The sequence below is a fragment of the Geotrypetes seraphini genome, chromosome 17, assembly GCF_902459505.1.
Source record: "Geotrypetes seraphini chromosome 17, aGeoSer1.1, whole genome shotgun sequence".
Taxonomy (NCBI): domain Eukaryota; kingdom Metazoa; phylum Chordata; class Amphibia; order Gymnophiona; family Dermophiidae; genus Geotrypetes; species Geotrypetes seraphini.
The window spans coordinates 43,637,457-43,652,322 of NC_047100.1; the positions used below are offsets into that span (position 1 = coordinate 43,637,457).

The 14,866-nt window shown below is 42.2% G+C and overlaps 1 long non-coding RNA gene across 1 annotated transcript in view; it reads right to left on the reverse strand.

The window, feature by feature from the left end:
- LOC117351071 overlaps nt 1-14,866 on the reverse strand; it is a 228,646-nt gene that overhangs the window by 151,842 nt on the left and 61,938 nt on the right. The window lies entirely within an intron of this gene.

Sequence of the window (14,866 nt, forward strand, 5' to 3'; positions counted from 1 at the left end):
AGTTTGGATTTGAACACTGCCAGGGACGGAGCACGACGTATTGATTCAGGTAACCTGTTCCAGGCATACTGTGCCGCAAGAAAGAAGGGACGGAGTCTGGCGTTGGCAGTGGAAGAGAAAAGTACAGATAAGAGGGGCTTGCCCGATGAACAGAGATCACGGAGGGGGGGGATCATAGGGGGAGATGAGCGAGGAGAGATATCGGGGGGGGGGGGGGTGGCCTTCAGAGCTAAATGCACTTGTAGGTCAGCAAAAGGAGTTTAAACTGTATTTGGAAATGAGTCCTTTTCCTTCTCTACCTATATTTTTAAGTTCTTGTAAACCGTGTCGAGCTTCATATTTGTAGAGATGATGCGGTATATAAACTTAAGGTTTAGATTAGAGTCCTGGGAGTTAGTGTTGTAATGGTTTGGTAAGGTCTTCCAAATCCACTTTTTAGCCATGGATGCTTCTTTTTATTAGGATAATTTTAGCTTACAATGCACAGGCCACAGGGCCTTCTTAGCAGCCTGTTTAAATTGAGCCTATCGACTTGTGTAGAATTTCCACATTCTCTGTCTCTCCTGGTTAGTAGGATCTTCTGGATCCTGTTCTTTATTCAGCATTAACTGGTTTGGGATGTGATTCACAGAACCAGTATACAGGTACAAGATCCTTTATCCGAAATTCTAAATACCAAAAAGCTCCCAAAAATGAATTTTTTTTTTAATGCAACATTGTTGCAAAAATTGTACAAAAAGCTTACTTTTAACATCAAAAGTGAAACCTGGCCACAAAGTCATTTTAAAGCTGATAGCAGTTCAGTTTTTTCATCTTACCTTACATTGGTGTACCTCTGAGGTGCTGCCAGTAGCCGCAGAAATTCATATTTCTTATCTGCTGTGGCCCCGCCAGCCAGAAAGGAAAGAGGAAGTGATGTCAGCAAGGCAGGAGGTAGTAGAAAGAAGCCTGCAGGGCTGCAGCAGTCAATGAACATGAATCGCTACAGCCACTGGCGACACCATTCCAAAAACTGAAAAATTCTAAAATCTGAAATGTCTCTGGTCCTGAACATTTCAGATACAGGATCGTGAACCTTTACTACTTATTTTGCTTATCTTACATAATAAGCATAAGAACCGCCATACTGGGTCAGACTAATGGTCCATCTAACCTAGTATCTTGTTTCCACAGTGGCCAATCTAGGCAGAAACCCAGATAGAAGCAACAGTCTATGATACTAATCTCAAGGCAAGCAGAGGCTTCCGCCATGTATCTCTCAAAAGAAGACCATGGACTTGTCCTCCAGGAACTTGTCCAAACCTTTTTTAAACCCATGTACTTTAATTGCTATTACCACATCCTCTGACAATGAGTTCCAGAGCGTAACTTTTCTTTGAATGAAAACATATTTCTCTTATTGGTTTTAAAAGTATTTCCCCTATCAAGGTAGAGCAGTGTGTTTCTGCTGCGCTATGAGTTTTATACATCAATTAAAAGACTGAAAAACATACTTTCCATACAGTGCTTGTTTAATCTGAATATCAAAATCAATAGCGAAGGCAACCTAAGGTGCTCAGTTTATTTGCATCAAATGAGATTCGACACGTACGTGTTTCGACCCAACAGCCTGCATCAGGAGTCTAAAAAAGATTACATAAAACAACCTAAGACACTTAAATATGAGAACATAGATAAAATCATAAATATATATTAATAAAACAATAAAATAAATAATAAATCAAAGGAACAGTAAAATATACCCCAGTAATATAAATAAAATAATCAAATATAAATTCAACGCTAAAGTTGGAATATATAACATACATAAACTTTGATTGTCTACAAAAACATATTGGAAAATATAAATTTACAGACATAATATAAACATAAGAGCATTTGTGATGGAATAACATATTGTCTTTAGTATAACAGGGAAATATGAGAAGATAAATGAACACACAGATATTGCTAAATATAAAATGTACCATAATAGCGTTTGTGATTAAGTAACATATAAATCAGGTATAGTTTCTCATAATTAAACACAAGTGTTTTTGTTGATACATTTTCTTTAATTTGTACACTTTTTCAATTTCTATATATTTTTTATATTTATTTAGTGTATTTATGTAATTTTGTTTTGCTGTTTCATGATATCACTATTGTACATGGAAAGCTGAAGAAAATTTTATTTTCTGATGGTTCACATATTCTTATTATATAGTCGTTATATATTATTTTCACATAGGTGGTCTTTTGTCTATAAGGGTGCATATGTTGATGGTCATTCATTCTCTCATCTTTTTGCTGTTACTTCATCACCAGAACTTACAGCAGGCCCGGTGGAGGCCTGCAAGGCATCGGGAAGGAAGGGGACAGGGGACAGAACCTGAGGTGGAGGGAGAGAGGTTGGATGCAGAGGCAGGCAGGTGAGGGAGGGGGCTAGATGCAGAGCAGCGAGGGAGAGGGAACAGGGTCCAGAGCCAGGCAGAGCAGGGCAAGGCAAGGCACTGCACTTGAATATTAACCCCACCTCACCCCTTTCCAGTGTACTTCTATATTCGATTCAACCTTTTTTCATCCTTTTATTGGGGGGGGGAGGTTACCTCTGTTTATATTTGAGTATATACAGTAGTCCTTCTAAAAACTCCTTCCCTTCTTTAATTTTCATGGGAGAGGTTTCTGGAGAGGGGATAGCGGGATAAAGAGGTGGGTTGGGAAAGAGGAAAGGCACAAGGAAGATTCTTCTTTAACTTTTGTATGTGGTTAGGGGAGATAGTTTCTGAGCTCAAGCTAACCAAATTTAGGCCTTCCTTTGCAGTGCTAGATATGACAAAGGGGGATCCTGAGAATACCCAGAGACTGTAGGTTGGGACCCTAGCATAGAATTTACTTTGTTTGGACCAGAGCCAGGACCAGCAGAAACCAAATGGCTGTAGGCAGTTTTTAATACATGCTCTGCTCTCCGCTCCAGAATTGAAATCCTTTCTGAACCAACAAATTTACTTAAAGTCTCTACTGGTGAACAAACAGGACAATAACAATTGCAGAGGCAGTCACTGTGGCAGAAGCAACATTCTCTTCATGAGAATATGTAAATATTCTCTCCCTTAATAACAGTGTAAGAAGCAATATAAGTATGTTTCAAAGAAGGTTGTCACTTACATTCTTGAGGCCCAATATTCAGAGATTTAAACAGGCCAGAGAGGCTCTAGCCTGCTTAAATTGCGCTCAGCAAGCTGGCTACCCATATTCAGTGGTCCTTAACTGGGCAGTGCAGCAAGAGCCATATAAAAACCAGGCAGGAAAGGGGCATTCCTGGGGCAGAGCCAGCAATATTCAGTACTGATACTCAGATAGCTAATGAAGCATGTGGGATGACCATTTTAGTCATGTTGATGTCAACAATGAATGTCGGCCAGCATTCACATAACTACCAGGTAGCAATCTGAGCTTGAAGCTAATCTTTCCTTCTTCCTGCCCCCCATGGCAAAATCTAACCCCTCTCCTTCCTAGTCTTCCAAGATGAAATGGATCCCCTCTCCCACGTGACTTCACCATCCACCATGAGTGGACCACTCTTCCTCACCCTTACCCTTGGAAAGGACTCTTCTAGCCCCCTCCCAAAATCACAGCATGCCCCTTGCGCCTACTTTAACAAGCTTGGTGGTCTTCTAGTGGTGGTTGGGCACAAAAAAAGCACACTCACTTTTCCCCCTAGCAGCTCCAGATAAAAAAAAATGGCAGCCATGACCTCTAGTGGTAGTATAGCTCTGCCCGATCATCACTAGACCACTAGGCTGTTACGACAGGCCCAAGAGTGCCTGCTGGGATTAAAGGGCCCTTTCCCAGGGTGAGAAAGAGTCCACTTGCGTGGATGGGCCAAGTCATGTCAGGAGTCTTTCTCATCTTGGGAAGTAGAAAGGAGGGGGGATTGGACCTTGCTGGAAGAAGAGAATGAAGAATCCCCTTAGGTGGGTCCTGACTGAATATCAGGCAGGATCTTATAAGCTCCAGAAGCAAATTCTTGGTTGGTCATAGTCGGGCTTGGACATGACCAGGGATTGAATATCCAGGTCTAATTCTGCTCACAGTGGTAGTAAGCACATTAAAAATATGCTGACTGCCACTGGCTGCAGACTGACCAGTTAGTTAGAGATTCTGAAGCCTTTAAGCAATGCTTTTAGGTATTTTAGTCCTGGCTGGATGTGGATAGTCTCCAGAAGATTTATTGCTGTAAGGGGTTGGTAATTTCCTCAACCTCCAGATCTGTTCCAGGATCCTGTTCAGCTGATTGGAGGTAAGTTCTAGAAAAGCTACTTTTAAAGAGATATAAGAAATCATGATGTGCAGTGGAGATTATAGTATTCTCTCTTTTTACAAACTGTGAGAAAAACTGATCATTTCTCCAATGTTGGGTTTTGGTTTTTTTTAATTTCCACAATAAAAAGAAATTAATATGGGCCTGCTGCTATGATTTTCCATGGAAAGAACAAAAAGGAAAGTTCCATTTTTATTGGCCTAGAAAATAATAGAAATGTAGCAGACCTAAGGGAGCCTGCCCAGACCATAAGAATTGCCAGACTTGAATAGACTGAAGGTCCATCAAGCCTAGCATCTTGTTTCCAACAGTAGCCAACCCAGGTCCCAAGTACCTAGCTAGATCCCGAGTAGTAAAACAGATTTTTTGCTGCTTATCCTAAGAATAAGCAGTGGATTTCTCCAAGCCATCTCAATAATGGCCTATGGACTTCTCTTTTAGAAAATTATCCAAACATTTTTCACCACATTCTCCAGCAATGAACGCTAGAATTTAATATAAGAATTGCTATACTGGGATAGACCAAGCTAAGCTGAAACAGTACGAGGGTCAACTGAAAAGTTCTCAGCCCAACCCCAAAAGTTGGGAAAGTCTCCTTCAAGGGCTATGCACTTAGTCCAGTGATTTTCCACTTTTTTCATTCCATTGGAAAAATATGGAACTAAAAAAGTAGAAAATCCCTGGACTAAGTGAATAGCCCTCAAAGGAAACTTCCCGAACTTTATTGGTTGGGCTGAGAACTTTCCAGTGGCCCCTCTTATACTTAAAATAGAAGTCACAGGGAGGGAAATAAATTCCAAATGAAGATATTACGGTGCGGGTGAACAGGGAGGGTGGACGAGAATACCACATGCACACCTTCTCTCCCAAAGCCACAAAGTCACTTTTGATATGTTCACAAGGGTTATTCAGGAAACTCCAAAAGTCAGATCTTTTTTTTGCTAAATGGAGATCGAAACCCCCAAGGTTCAATCACATTTAACATTCTTCATCTTCCTAAGCCAGAGTATTAGCTCAAGTTCTTCCACCACTGGTACTTATCGATTTCCTTCAAAATCATTGCTGCAAAATATATTCAGTTTCAGCCGGGTAAAGGTATCATTTGTTCCCTCTTTAGGATAATTTGAGAAAGTCTGTTAGAGATCATAGGGAAAAGCCAACGTGCTCTCTTTTGGGGCATGATACAAGAAGAAAGGCTTCAATAGCCAATTGGACTGGCAGGAGTGGGGACAGAGGGTTGTTTTGTTATTTTTTTATCTATTTATTTAATGTTCTGGGATTTCGTTTGCAGATTTTCTGTAGATATTTAAGACAGCATGGGAAAGGGATGTTTTTAATTTTGGGGTGTAGCTGGAGGAGGAGTTTTCTTTCTATCTCTATGTTCTGCTGGATTTGTGGTGGCATCGTTTCATCAGTGCGTTTTTTATACTGGGAGGGGGAGTTGGCATGATAATTCTTGCTCTATGCAGTGCCAGTTTCCTATTGCATTGGGGCATCTCTGTGTTGCTTACAGCAGGGTAAGAAGCTCTCTCTCCGCCTGGGGTGAAAGAAGAACCAGGAGTGGGAGGCTCCCCGACAGCAGGTAATCCACCACAGTAAACACGTTAACCATATTCTGTGTTCCAGAACATAAACAACAGGCTATCACTTCAAAACAGAGAGCACGTGGTTTCCTGTATGAATTGTTTACCTATAGTCTCATCTGAGTTTAGCTCTTGCGCTTTAGTGATTCTTTTGGGGTTTCTTTTTTTTGTTGTTGTTTTTCTTTTAAAGAGTTTTTACGCACTTAATATTTTATAAAGCTTTCTCTTGTAACCTATTTGATGCACCATTTTGCCTCTTGCTGCTGTAAACAGATTTCTGTATATAAATAGTTACTATATATGACAGAAAACATACATTCAAGGTTTAAAGAACAGGAACTGCTAGAAAAAAAAAAATAAAATAAAGAACAGGAACCACGAAGCTGGCATACATCCAGCATATGATAAGAGTTTATATTCTTGCCAGTATAATGTACAATGGCAGAGTTAGCGTTCCTTAACTGACCACCATTTAGGCCTGCCAGGTCCTACGCAGACCCATTTAGAGATAACAAGGCAATGAGCATTTTATTTCACAGCTCAGTTCACTTGGAATAATTTGCCACTCTCGATACGTAGCATGTCTTCCGTTAAAGATTTTAAAGTGGCAACAAAGACTTGGCTTTTTATACAGGCCTATTAATGGACTTCAGTTGAGCAGAGGGAACGAGGGGCCGCTGAAAAGTTCTCAGCCCGACCAACAAAGCTGGGGCAGTCTCCGTCGAGGGCTTTACACTTCGTCCAGATATGGACCCAAAAAAGTGGAAACTCGCTGGACTAATCGCCCCTTTTGTCAAGCTGCGCTCGAAACTGTTAGTGCAGATAAGAACATAAGAACATAAGAAGTTGCCTCCGCTGAGGCAGACCATAGGTCCATCCTGCTCAGCGGTCCGCTCCCGCGGCGGCCCATCAGGCCCATTGTCTGAGCAATGGTCTATACCTATCTATACCCCCCAATCCCTTTCTCTTCCAGGAATCTATCCAAACCTTCTTTGAAACCATTTAATGTTTTCTTGTCTACAACAGCCTCTGGAAGCGCGTTCCATGTGTCCACTACCCTCTGAGTGAAAAAGAACTTCCTAGCGTTTGTTCTAAACCTGTCCCCTTTCAATTTCTCCAAGTGCCCCCTTGTACTTGTGGTGCCCCTTAATTTAAAAAATCTGTCCCTGTCTACTTTTTCTATGCCTTTCAGGATCTTGAAGGTTTCTATCATGTCTCCTCTAAGTCTTCGCTTTTCCAGGGAGAAAAGTCCCAACTGCTTCAATCTGTCAGAATATGGGAGATTTTCCATTCCCTTTATCAGTTTGGTTGCTCTTCTTTGTACTCCCTCAAGTACCGCCATGTCTTTCTTGAGGTACGGCGACCAGTACTGGACACAGTACTCCAGATGCGGCCGTACCATTGCACGATACAGCGGCATGATGACTTCCTTCGTCCTGGTCGTAATACCCTTCTTAATGATACCCAGCATTCTGTTTGCTTTCCTAGAGGCTGTGGCGCATTGCGCCGATGCCTTCAGTGTTGCGTCTACCATCACTCCCAGGTCTCTCTCCAGGTTACTAACCCCTAGTGGTGTTCCCCCCATTTTGTATGTGAACATCGGGTTCTTTTTCCCCACGTGCATGACCTTGCATTTCCCCACGTTGAAGCTCATCTGCCACTTTTCGGCCCACTTTTCCAGCCGCGTTAGATCCTTTTGGAGATCCTCGCAGTCTTCCTTGGTTTGAGCCCTGCTGTATAGTTTGGTGTCATCTGCAAATTTAATGACTTCACACTTAGTTCCCGCCTCTAGGTCATTTATGTAGATATTGAACAAGAGTGGTCCCAGCACCGACCCCTGCGGAACTCCGCTCGTGACCCCTTTCCAGTCTGAGTAGTGGCCCTTTACGCCAACCCTCTGCTTCCTGTTTGCCAGCCAGTTTTTGATCCATCGGTGGACCTCCCCTTGTACCCCGTGGTTCCATATCTTTTTAAGCAGTCTCTCGTGTGGCACCTTGTCGAAGGCTTTTTGGAAGTCAAGGTAAATGATGTCTATAGATTCCCCTTTATCCACCTGGCTGTTCACTCCCTCAAAGAAGATCGGCACAGTAAATGAGCGGCGGTAACACCTGCCCACGCTAAAACCCTCGAGCGCAGATTGATAAAAAGGGGGGTCATTGGAGACTGCCCCAGCTTTGTAGGTTGGCCTAAGAACTTTTCAGCGGCCCCTTCTAACATATAGGCAAATAGCACATTAATGGCAATACACGTGGTTTATGCATGTCTATTAGTATATACAGGTTCACCGATTTTGTGATTATCAACAAAGCCTGCATCATTTGCCGTAGAGTTTAGCGGGGAAATATCTAAGTAAATGGTGAAAAAAACATGGTCAAATTTTCTTATTTCTCAGCACTGTGTGGCAATGTTTTTTCTTTTTCAGCAAGAAAAGAGGAAATTTCTCCATTTTCCCTAAGTTTATGAATTCCTCTGTTAAGTTCTGTGTGGACAATATAGAAGGTTGAAGACAATCTTTACTAATTACCAAAAGGCAGTAAGCCTAGTATTTAAGGCATTGTGACTACAGCAACCAGGCTATCTTAAGAATAGCAGAAAAATGTGGCAGAGAACTTTGCTCTTTGCAGCGAAGTGTGCTGGATCTTCCTTCCATATATTCAGTGTAATTAACATCAACATGGAAGAGAGCCTTGTCTTATGCCGGGCCTGCACTGTGGAATACTTTAAAACAGGGATCTCAAAATCCCTCCTTGAGGGCCGCAATCCAGTCGGGTTTTCAGGATTTCCCCAATGAATATGCATTGAAAGCAGTGCATGCACATAGATCTCATGCATATTCATTGGGAAAATCCTGAAAACCCGACTGGATTGCGGTCCTCAAGGAGGGACTTTGAGATCCCTGGGTTAGAACATGTCCAGGGATCCAGATGGCTTTTCATAATCCGGCATTTTGTCCGGATTTTGAAAAGCTTCTGGCAACTAGCGACGTCGGGATGGCATTCGTGCACGCACAGATGCAAAACGGTGACCATGCGCGAATGCCATCCGACATCGCTCATTGCTCATGCAGGTCGAGGGGATGGGACATAGGGCAGGCCTGGGGGGGCAGAATGGGGCATGGCCAGCCAGAACAGGGCGGGGCCATGGGTCCAGATTTTCTGTTTGGAAAATCTGGTAACCCTAGACATGGTTATTCTATTCTGCTTTTCCATAACGTTAGCCGTCTTGCCTGTAATTGTCGTAAACCTGTTTGATATTATGGAATTCCCTGCCTCTGTCAAACTTATCTGGTCAATCTGCATTTTTATTTTTTTTTATACTTTTGAATACATTTACAATATCCAATAATTCAAGGAAAAAAAGAAAAAAAAAAAAAAAACTCAAAACGATTCATAATCATTCATTCATACAAAATTCTTTTTAAGCCCACATTATGGGGAAACATGTTACAATTTCTAAACAAACAAGTTTAAAGGAAAAGATTAAGGACAAAGATTCTCAGTTCTTCTTAGCGAACCTTGAATCATTCCTTACTAATAGGGATTCTGGTCAATCTGCATTTTGACAAGTATTGATAATATGATTGTTTACTCAGCTTTCTCATAATACTAGCTCACGTAGATGTTCTTTTAAGGATCTGTGTCATTTTCATCCTGCTTGATAGCTGTTGTAAAGCTTAATTGCAAGCTATTTAAATAATTTTAGTGAAATCCGCTCTTAAAATTGTTGTAATGGGTAGTATTAAAAAAAAAACACAAACCAAACCCAGTTTCAAATTTTGTGGCAAATATGTGCACACATCTTTCATTGCTTGTATAGCAAGTATGACATGAAATTGTAAAAACAGAAAATATGAATCTACATGATTGTAGGTGAACTATGGCAATTGTCCTTTTTAAGGTTTTGTCTTTTTCAACGGCTCTTTGGGATTTTTTTTCCTATTACATAAACCATTATAAGGTAGATAAGTAACTTATCCCTGGAGGTTAGGGTTGTCCAGAAGAACCTAAAGTTGAAAAAACTTTGTGAACTGAAATGTTTCCCATAAATTTAACTGTGCTTGATCAGAAAATAATTTTTTTAATTGTTTAAAGCCCATCCTCGGGTCCCTCGAAGCTGATTACATACAGCTCTGTTTTATGTAAAATTTGCTATTATTTTTACTTAATGGAGCAAATTTCTTGGTATTATAGTTAAAACTTTTATGTTTTTATACTCAATGATACACTGTCTGTTTTATTGAAAAAACAAAAAAACCAATAAATTAGTATAGAAATAACACTAGAGTCTCCAATATGCTTATTATAACAAGTAGACAGCATAGAATCTTGCTACTTGCCAAAAACTCATTAGAAGCAGGATACTGGGCTAGATGGGCATTTGATCTGACCAGTATGGCAATTCTTATGTTGTTATGAAGAGGTTTTGTGATACAGCAAACATGAAAAATGAGAGTATTCTATGAGCCTAGGGTTACCAGGTGTCTGGATTTCCCCAAACATGGCCTCCTTTTGTGTTTATGTTCTGGGGTCCGGACGGTTTTGCAAAACCCAGTACTTTGTCCAGGTTTTGAAAAGTGTCCTCAGATCATGGTGGGCAGGGGGGAAGTCCGCACATGCACGGATGCCATGCGATGATGTCACACGTATATGCGTGACATCATCATGTGGCATCTGTGGACTTCCTGCCCAACAAGAGCTGGCAGCAGTGGGGAGGGACTGGTTGGCAGGATTAGGGCATTACAGGGCGTGGATGGGCGGAACTGGGGGGGGGGGGGGTTTAGCAGTACGCATTTTCCGATTGGAAAATCTGGCAACCCTCTATGAGCCTCCGTTAAAAGTTTTTTTCTGCCTGTGATGGATGGTTGGTTGGTTGAGTGGCTTTTTTTCTCCCCTCCTGTATAACTGAGGCTTTTTCTTTCGTTGGCTTTCATATGGTATCAGAGTTCAGTGCCGAGTAGGAAGAATTTCATCCAGTGTACAAGCTAAATTGCAGGATCCAGACACTAGGTAGCTGAAATTAGAAAGACCTAGACTCACAAAAATCTTACTTCAAAGACATGACCTTGCCCATTTGCAAGGAGAAAGAAAGCAGCATGGGGGGAAGCCACTGCTTGCCCTGGATCAGAAGTATGGAATGTTGTTACTCCTTGGGTTTTAGCCAAGTACTAGGGACCTGGATTGGCCACCATGAGAACGGGCTACTGGAATTGATGGACCATTGGTCTGACCCAGTAAGGCTATTATGTAGCAGCTTTTCTACTTTCTTTCCATTTGAAATGTTCTTCTCGAGTATCTCTTATCAATTTGATTCAGGCCCATTTTACCAGCTGTTCAGGATTGCCAATAACCTTTCTCTATCTTTTTGCAGATGAGATTTCATGATGACCAGTACAGATATCATTCCCCATGCAGCCGAACATTTTTCTTTCTATTGCCATGACTTTATCACATTGTTTTTGATACCATGAAGTCATCAGATCTAATCAACCAGAGACTTTTCTCCTTTAGTCCCATCAGTGTCTTAACCGCCATCAAGTACTACACTCTTAGATCTCGGCATGCCAATATTACTACTACTAGTAGCAATTATTTCTAGAATGCTACCAGATATACACAGCGCTGTACAAATTAAATCTCTCTTCACAGCAGATAAGACACTGCATGAAAGTTGTTCTTAAATATAACTGCTTTGCTTCTATAGCACTGTTGAAATGTATTTGCAGCAGGAGACATCCCTAGTAAAAACACGGTTAACAGCACATATCAGCTAAAACTGGATGTATTAATCTGCTAAAATTGAATGTAGCTAAAACAGTGTGTAGGTTGGGAGATGCATTTATCACTTTTTCCTTCTGAAGTTTTACTGGAAAACGTGGAGGTCCCTATACTTCGGCAAAGTAGATATCTAGGGGGAATCTTGGATTCCACACTGTTGTTTAAGGCAGTGTTCTTCAACCACCGGTCCATGGACCAGTGCTGGTCCACAGAAATTTCCTGCCGGTCCACAGGGCCAGCACGTGCATCAGGCCCAAAACAGTGTTCTTCAACCGCCGGTCCACGGTGCAATCGATGCGGCGTTATCTTCGAGCCAGCTCCCTCTTCCTCACTGATTCAGTGCACAAAGCCAGGGGCAGTGGCTCCTACAGGAATCCTGCGTCTGAACCGGAAGCCTTCTCTCTGACGTTGCAACGTCAGAGGGCAGGCTTCCAGATGAGGCACGGGACGTGCAAGGTGCAATTAGTATTATTATGGGGACGGGGTCTGGGGTGGAGATTGGGTAGAGATGAGCAGGGTCTGGCCCACGACTTAGCCCCGTTTTCTTTAACCGCCGGTCCACAGACCGATGCCAGTCCACAGAATAATTATTTTATTTCTGCCGGTCCATAGGTGTAAAAAGGTTGAAAAACACTGGTTTAAGGCACAGGTTAAGTCGGTGGTATCCCTTGTTTTTTTTTAAACTGTGTTTGTTGCGTGGTTTAAGAGATTATCTGTCCAGGAGTCATTTTAGGACTATCATTACAATGATTCTTACTCCTATATTTACAGGCCCTTTAACTTGCACAGAATGCCCCTGTATGTACTATTGTACAGGAATCCAAGTCCGACCGTATCACACCAATTCTGCGGGAGCTGCACTGGCTACCTATCAGTATGTGCATCGAATTTAAGGTTCTGTGTTTCATTTTCAGGTTGTTAAAAAGGACGATTGTCCGGTTGTCCTACGTTCCTTTTTTTTGCGTTTTTATCAGCCGTTACGCGCGTTATGGTCAGTGGATAAGTTGTATCTGAATGTGCCGCCTCTCAGTATGATCAGGTTATCAGGGATTCGTAGGACTATGTACACAGTGCAGGGGCTAGTTTTCTAGAATATGTTGCCATTGGAAGTGATTTAAGCATCAGGCATTTTGCAGTTCAGGAAAATGTTTAAAACAGTGTTTGAACGTTCTTATGCTAAATGAGTTTTGCTTTTTTAATGCAATAAGTTGACTGTTTTGTTGGTTTTTTTTCTTTGTTGGGGGGTGCTTGTGTTTGGGTTGTAATATTTTGCTATGTTATGATTGTTTTTTAAGAGTATGTATGATGTATAGTGTTTTTAGCCCAATTTTAAAGTGTATTTTTATATTTTAGTATGTTTGTTACCTGCATAGAATTGCAGGATATGTGGGATATAAATTTCGAAATAAAATAAAATTAAAATAAATAAATATTGACCTATTAAGCTAAAAATTAAAAAGGAAAAAACATAGTCTATTGGAGAAAATTTGAAAATCAATATTTCATATAATAATATATAGTCTGTGCCAGATAGAAGTCGTTAACTTACTATAACTGAAATTCTTTAGCTGTCCACAAAAAAAAAAAAGACAACCAAATAGCAAAAGAACACAAGACAAGACACTAAATCTTAGCAATAATTAGACTTTATTGTAGCAGAAAACAAAACCAACAAACAAAATCTGTGTATATGAGGAAAAGGTTTCTCTAATGTAAATGATAAAACAAAGACTTTTAGAGGCATTTTCAAAACAAAGAAAAGCTTTTCAGTTCAGTTTCCATAAGGCCCGTGGAGGGACATAATAAAAACAAACGTCAAAGTCCATTTTGGGCCTAGGGGGGTAGTTGCCCAAAAGCAGTGTCCAAAGTCCATTCTTGAAAAATACAGGTTTCCAGTAGGAAGGACTGGGCATCCCTCCTGCCGGTAATCTTTGCGGGGGGCAGGGGTTCCCTGCCATAGCTGCTAACCTGATCGCAGCAGGGAGATTCCCTTGCCATGATTAGATCAGCAGCTGCATCTGTCTGAAATGTAGATCAACATTTTGCTGACCTACATTTCAGGCACCTAGAGAGATGCCTAGGGTCGCCTAAGCTTACCTAAGGCCACTTCTGAGCTAAACCACGCCCATGCCTAGGCTTAGGCAAGTTTAGGCAGCCCTACGTGCCTCCCTAGGCTCACGAAAACGCCTACATCAGTGGTTCCCAAACCTGTCCTGGGGGACCCCCAGCCAGTCAGGTTTTCAAGATATCCCTAATGAATATGCATGAGAGAGATTTGCATATAATGGAAGTGACAGGTATGCAAATCTCTCTCATGCATATTCATTAGGGATATCTTGAAAACCTGACTAGCTGGGGGTCCCCCAGGACAGGTTTGAGAACCACTGGCCTACATCCTCCTCCGGGCTTTTTTTTTTTTTTTTTAACGTGTGTCCTGATTGGCTGGCTAGACAGTAGTAGGATGCCTACCGGCGCCTACAATCGGGACTCCGTTTATAGAATTTGCCCCTATGAGACCACTCATTCCACATCTTATTCTATTCTATCCCCCTCACTTGGAATAATCTTCCCCCTTAGCTTACATTTCCAAATTTTAAATCTCTAACATGCCCGGCTGGTCTCCAACATTACCTCCCTCCCCTTGTCTCCTGGACTTGCCTACCACCAAACCCTCACCCACAGCTTCCCCCCCCCCCCCGATGCTGTGCCTGATCCTCCCCTGACTTGAGTGCCAGCCACCCTTGCCCTTACTCTCCTTGGACTCTTTGCCCTTCCCCCACCTGGCCCTGCAAAACCTGACACTTCCAGAGCGATCGCTGACCTAGCCGTGGCTCTGGAACGCCACAGCAGCGGCGATCGCTCACCCAATGGCTCCGCACTCACCTGATCCTCTCTTCATCAAAGGAATCTCCAGCAACCAGGGACAGCTCGGCCTGCACCTCCTGATTCGCCATGCCGCTCCGCTGTAACATTGTAAAAAAATTGCCGCCTCATAGAACCAAGTACGTCCCGAATCTTCCGAGGTCCCGGCTTTAAATCCTCCTTCCTGATGTCCCCTTTAGCTGTGACCCTCCGATTGCCGCATGGCTCTTCAGCGAGAAAGCCCCGCCAGCCAATCCTCAGCTCGCTCCCCGCGTTGCAAGCTCATTGCTGGACGCATGCGTTCAGTCTCCCGTCCCCGCGTTAGCCTCGCCCTTCGAGACGGG